This window comes from Nanorana parkeri, unplaced genomic scaffold (assembly GCF_000935625.1).
Source record: "Nanorana parkeri isolate BGI_ZX_2015 unplaced genomic scaffold, ASM93562v1 scaffold1895, whole genome shotgun sequence".
Classification (NCBI taxonomy): Eukaryota; Metazoa; Chordata; class Amphibia; order Anura; family Dicroglossidae; genus Nanorana; species Nanorana parkeri.
The window spans coordinates 264,144-270,833 of record NW_017308163.1 but is presented as its reverse complement, the minus strand read 5'-3'; positions in this window follow the sequence as shown (position 1 = coordinate 270,833).

The window sequence follows — 6,690 nt, the reverse complement described above, 5'->3', positions numbered from 1 at the left end:
TATGCATCTCATATTCTATGCCCCTGTTGGGGTGGCACAGTTTACAACATATTATATGTATTGAATATTATGATAAACACTAATCCAAAAAAAATTTCAAAGTCCAATTCCAGTGCATGCATATATGTACATGCACAAACAGATATCATGGTATACAAAAAGGGTATATGCATCGAGACCGCTGTTAATGATTACCATTATCATGTATTTATTAATTTTATACTGGTGATAAATATTTTAATGTTGTGTCATCATACATATCATTTTGGTAGACAACCCTGTAAATGTTCCCTTTAATTCTGTTCCCTGTTGTGGAAAAATGAAGCATGGAACATGATTGGTAGGGATGAGATTCTGGAGTTAGAAATGCGTAGTCTCTGCAAAGTTGTGTGCAGATTGACACAGGAGATTTTTTTTAAACATAATGCACTGCATTATGGCCAGCAGACTTAGGTGGGCTAATAAGCAAACTTTTAGTTAAGCCAGCCCCCCTCACTATAAAAGGGAAAGGGGACAAAGAAGGCATATGGTCAGTGTATTGGAATCTGTTGTAGGGAAAGGAAAATTAAACCTGACAAACTATAAAGGGAAAGATTAGGGTCAGATGTACTTTAATTCTGATTGCTAATTCTTTGGGAAATTAACCACTTTGCTGTCTTCATTTTGTTTTCATAAATATGGGCTGTTTTGTCTTTAATTTTATTTCTTGGTTGATTTAAGGTCAACAGTCAGACATATTCCCCCTAACACGTCTCTTCTCTACTGTGAAAAAATGTTACCTCTCTAGTCATTCCTCATAATTTGCCTTCACTCCCTAAAAAAAAACTTTTTTTAGAACTGCAACGAATAAGAATGGGGATGGGGGGGGAGGTGCTGGTGCTATATGTAAGTTGATCTAATTTAAAAGAAAATAATAGATTTCACAGTCAAATATGCACTGACTGGCAGTATATACTGTCGCTTAGACTGTCTGTGAAAATCATACTATTCCATAACACTATGTACAGGTTTCAGGCATCCCTCAAACATGTTATTTAAAATATTATTTTAAATGTTGCCTTTGAAGCCATTTGAAAAAAAACCCTCTCTCCAATATACAGTATTTCACTTTTTTTTTTTTGCATTGGTGCCCTAGCTTACAATGCCTTTTTTTTCACAGTTGTTTGCCTGTTAGCCCCCCAAATGGCCAGCATTTTCTAACAGGATTCAGATGTTTGTTTTCTGCACTTAATGTGTGTTTTAAAAGCAAGTCAGTGAGTTACCATTAACATCAATAATGTAGTGTGACAGTTCGAAGGCTGCATTTGACCTGGTTTGCTTTATGTTGTGTTTTTTTTCGGACACAGCAAGTCCTATTGAGATGCATTTGCAGGCAATGCAGCCTTTTGCTACATTTTTTGTTGCAGCAGCACTGCACTCAAAAGGCAGATAGATAGATAGATAGATAGATAGATAGATAGATAGATAGATAGATAGATAGATAGATAGATAGATAGATAGATAGATAGATAGATAGATAGATAAAAACCATCATATGACAAATAAATTACATCTCTATTCTTTTGCCGCATAAATTAAATTCTACAAAAATGTACATACATACCATTAAAGAAAAATCCACTTTCCTTAACTAAAACCTCTTCTCTGTTATTTTCAGTTGTAAGTGAAGCAGTTACATTAATTTCCGAGTGTTCTCCAAACCAATGAACAGCAAGCGTTGTGTCCATGCTGTCAATGATATTGCTTGGGGCAATAATGTGGAATGAAGGTCTGTTGAAGAAAAATATATTGCTTGATGTATACAATTTACCAACTCAAGCCTGAAACTTTATAGTCATTATGTGAAAAGAACACTGGGATATGCCAGTTCACATAGCCACCGGGTATCCTGTCCTTCTCATCTTTATTTTTTAGAAAAACTTGAGAGGATAGGAACTTTGCAAAAGTTCAAATGCTGCAACAAATATAAAAGCAGCCTGAAGACATAGTTTGATGATTTTAAAGTGACATTAAAAGCAATTTTTTTTCTCCCTCCCCCTAATGCTGCTGTAAGTACTTACCTTATGTGATGCCTCTTGATGTGAACATCTTCTTCCTTCCGGTCGTTTCTAACAGTCCCCTCAGTGCTGGTCCCGCTCTCTGATACTGCATTGACTCCCATGTCTTCTGCGTCCCACGGAGTCTGTCCATGCATTTATTTACATTGTGTCACTCCTACTCTACCCTCCGGTAGTATCAAGTGTGCATGCGCCCGCACGCATCATCCTCCTGTACCACCATTTAGGTAGATGTGTTCTGCAGCCAGGAGTGAGCGGTGCAGACACAGGTAAATTCAAAAATATTTGGCTACGTTTTTTACATGTTGCTAGCAGTAGATACAGTATGTAAAAAAAACCCAGATACTTTAATTCCACTTTAACTTTCCAAGCAACAACTGTGACACTAAATTTGGTGATTCTAGTTGGTGGCAACTGTCTTGCACAAAATCAGTTAGAGGGAAAGCTTTGCAAGATTTAGTCATTTCTAATATATCAATTGTGTAGGTCTTCAACTCTCCACTTGCAGAGCAGCCTATAGCAGTCCATATGCCTGGTGTACCAGGCTGGTATAGTTGGTGAGACTCCTTGTCAGTTTTTTAAAACTATGTTATTTGAAAATATAATGTAAACAAAAAAGAGAAAAAACAAAACATGTCACTGGAACAGAACCCAGTGCAATAACAGGAAAGGATTGTACAAACCTCAAACTTCTGGTTCTTCGCTCATCTCCACAGGCTTATATTTTTTTACCTTTCGGCTTCAAACAATATCATAAAAGATGAATGTATAAAGTGACTTACCCGGCATGACTGATACTCAGGATGAGTGATATGAGTATCAATTGTTTGAGAACAGGTGTCCACATCATGTTTCTCTGAGATGTGGAGAAGGCAACACAAAGTTGGTGCTTTATAGCTTGCAGCCTGTATAAATAGGATCTGTCGATCTGGAAATAGTCTTTTCAAGTATGCATGATGAAAACCTGAGCTCCAAAGAATCTGACACTTCAAACACACCTTTACAATTCATACATGTACTGTATGTTTGCATAAAGAAGCTGGAAATTCCCTCTTACAACCTATAGTAAACAATTTTAAGATTTTACTTCCTCGTCTTTTGATATCCAAGATTAATAATTTGTAACACTGTTCCCCTGGACACAATAGGGCATATTTGCAGGGCTGGAGTTATCTGACAGCTGGGGGGAGGAGCCTCGGGCCGCCCCGTCGTGATTGGACGGCTGAGGACCGTAGTGTGCGGCCGCCGGCCGGAGAACACCTTACACCAGCGCCCGCAACTTCCCCACAAGGTCATCGCTGCCGCCCCTCTGCGCTCTGCCGCCCCGAGGCCGGGCCTCGGTGGCCTTGTGGGAAATCCTGCATATTTGGGAAGCAGTGAATGTGATGTTAATCAAACACTCACAGGTGGTTAATTATATCCTATAATTTAAAACACATACACCAGGAAGATTTACCTCTAGATATCTAAAACATGCTAGAGTCCAGTAGGCATTAGGATTTCTGAAAAAAATAAATTTAACTGTTTCAATCAATAATTCTGCTGCCTGGACCTATTTTACAGGCAACCCTAAGTAGTTGTTATGAATTGAATGATAAAGGATGCTCAGAGACACCAGCATGATGGTAAAATGTTTTTGGTGTAGAGTTATTTACTGATGGTGTTCAAAACCTCTGATACTGTCACTCGCAAAGTGCATTTCCTAGGACAGACTTGCTGATGGCTATTGGAAGCCCAAATAGGAGTATCAGACTTTGGACAGCTTCATGTTAAATTTAGACCAAAGTTGCCAAAGAGGAAACAGAACTATAGTCAAGGAATGTACTTAAAGATTATTGCTAGTGGTAACCAAAGCTAAGTGTCAAAGAGTTGCACCTAGGAGAATACTACAATGGATAACTTGTGGAAATGAACAAGATGCCCTTTTAAAAGGATGCCTGAAAGCATGGAAGGAATGCTTATGCAAGCACTGCAGAGTAGTGTATATAGAGTGCACAAGAACCAAACAGAGAGAACTGAAGAGCACAGCAACCTGGGAAGTGCATTAATGGATAATTAAGGCAGAGGGAGAGGTACCAATAGGAGGATACAGCATCTACTTATGTACAGCTAACTTTGCGCCAAGTAATGCACCTTGATGTGGTTAACTGCCATTCATGCGGTTAGAAAAAACACAAAGCAGGTAAGTTCCAGACAATGAGCTTTATATGTAAAGGATATGTAATTCCCAATAACTTGGAAATTGGAATGTATAAGTAGCAAAAACATGTTTTCTTTATCATTAACTGGGGGCACATGGCTAATTCAGGTACATAGGGCTATACTGCAGCCTACAGGATATTTGGCACTAGCAAACACAGCTGTGATTCAATCATATATAATCACTACCACTCCTATCATTCTCCAGTTTTTGTGCTAATGTCTTAGGAAATGGATGTCTTCTCTCTCGCTGCAGAATAGCATCCAGGGCCAGGGTACACTCGCTATTGTCCCTGAAGACTCCCACTGGATGGGGTTGAAGACTGTCTGGATGGGCTTGTCCTCTTGGCCCTGCCTTTCCACCCTCCATCTGCTGCCTTGCCAATTTAATGGAGTCTGGTGTGTGCTTTTACTGTTCACCCGATTGCACACCCGCAACAGTGGTTAAAATCAAGGGTCCACTGTAACCTTATTACAGTCACAAGCTGGCAACAGGCATGGTGCTCTGGGGCACCCAATCTACCAAGCATGCACAGACACTGACTTACTGTACACACGTGTGCTACTTCCTGGGTATGCGCCTACACCTTCAATGTTTACCTGCCCTCTGTTGAAGCCTCACCACCACCCGCAACCCTTTTCAGGACAATAATCCATGGCTCCCAACTGCCTTACAGTGGCAAGATCACAGACAGCCTCACCTGCTCCTGTAGCTGCTCTGTAAGTACCCCCTGTGGGGCCTGCACATTACACTTGGTGGTATGTCAGATCATAGGTACAGGGGAAGCTGTCCCTCAGGCCCTGCCATCTCCCAATCCACTAACATCTCCGGAGGTGACTTGCAGCATGCTAGCCCAGGGTCCCAACACCAACAGCCTGGACATCTGTCCTCTGCTAGATGCTCTATGGTGTCTTCCTTAACTCCAGCAATTGTGACACCCTCATATGCGTTATCCAGGGAGGAACTTTTTGCAACTATGCAAATTTTTCTGCCAAAAATTACTTCCATGATAGCTGACCCAGAACACAGGTGATGCCACCGTACTTGTTTACATTCCACTTAAGGGTCTATATTTGATTGGCCTGCTGCTGCCTCTGTGCATTCAGTGGAGGATGAGGAAGATTGAACCCTGTCCTTTTTGGAGAACTTTGCACCTGATGAGCCCTACCTTGCAATACGTTTTTGTCATGATGTCCATCTGCCAGACACTGGGTATGGTCCAAGGCTATATCTAGAGATACAGGACCCTTCCCTAACAGATCTATCTGTATCCTACAGTTAGAGCATTTGCAGGGTATCTGTTAGGGACAACCTGCCTCTTGCTCCACTATTGCTGGGTAGGTTAGGTAGCTTATCTTTTAAACATATAGGCAGGACAAGGTAGTTCTCTTCCCAGTCAAGGCACACTCCAGTAGATCAGAGATTGCCTCATGGACATTAAGGGGTCTATTCACGAAGCTGCCGATGGCAGCCGAGTGAATGACATATCTGAAGTGAAGTGAGCCGAACACTGTTCGGCTATTCACTTCATTGCATATGCGTTCGGCTTGACTGAGCCGCTCGGCCATGATCGGGAGCTGTACGGGCTATTGTTACTAGCCCGTACAGCACCCCTTCGGTTCTACTGAACCGAAGGGGTCCTGGGGCCGAAGCTAGCCTAAGGATCGGCCGAAGCTAGCTGAAGGATCGGCCGAAGCTACTGCCAGATCCTTCGGCAGCTTCGTGAATAGACCCTTAAGTATCAGGCATCTGTTTCTCAAATTTGCAAGGCTGCCACCTGCTCTTCTGTTCACCAGGTGAACTTAGACTCACCACCTGGGATTCCAGCTGCCAGAATCTCTGTGCAGTGTGAGCTACTTCGTTGCCACAGGTTCTATTCTCTGTTTCCTCCACCCACCACTGACACCAGCAGCTTTCCCTTCGTTACCAGCCCAAACCCTCCTGGGACGTCAGGGACGCTACGACACAGAATCACCTTTCCATCTCCTCATATCCCCAATACCCATTCCACAGCCAGCACTAGCAATCCACAACTGACTAAGGGTAAATTAACACCCCAGTCACCAGCACCATCCCCACCTCTCCATCCATTAACCCCATTGCCCATTTATCAACTATTGGCTATTAACAGCCCAGCACCTCAGCATGAAAAATACACAATTGTGCTACAGCATTTTAAAGATGGGCAACCGAGCCACAAACACAGCATCATTTTAGGAGTCCAAATTCAGAACTTTAGGACTCATCCACCACCAGGACCTGCACACAGCTACCTCATCGCCTTCCAGAACCAGCTCATCTTCAGAAATCACATCGTCGGCCCCTCACCACAACCAATTCCACATATCTGGACTCATCCATCACATCACTCCCAGGACCACAATCCACTCATCTGAGAACCCACGTCGCTGAGATCGCATCACAGCTAACCTC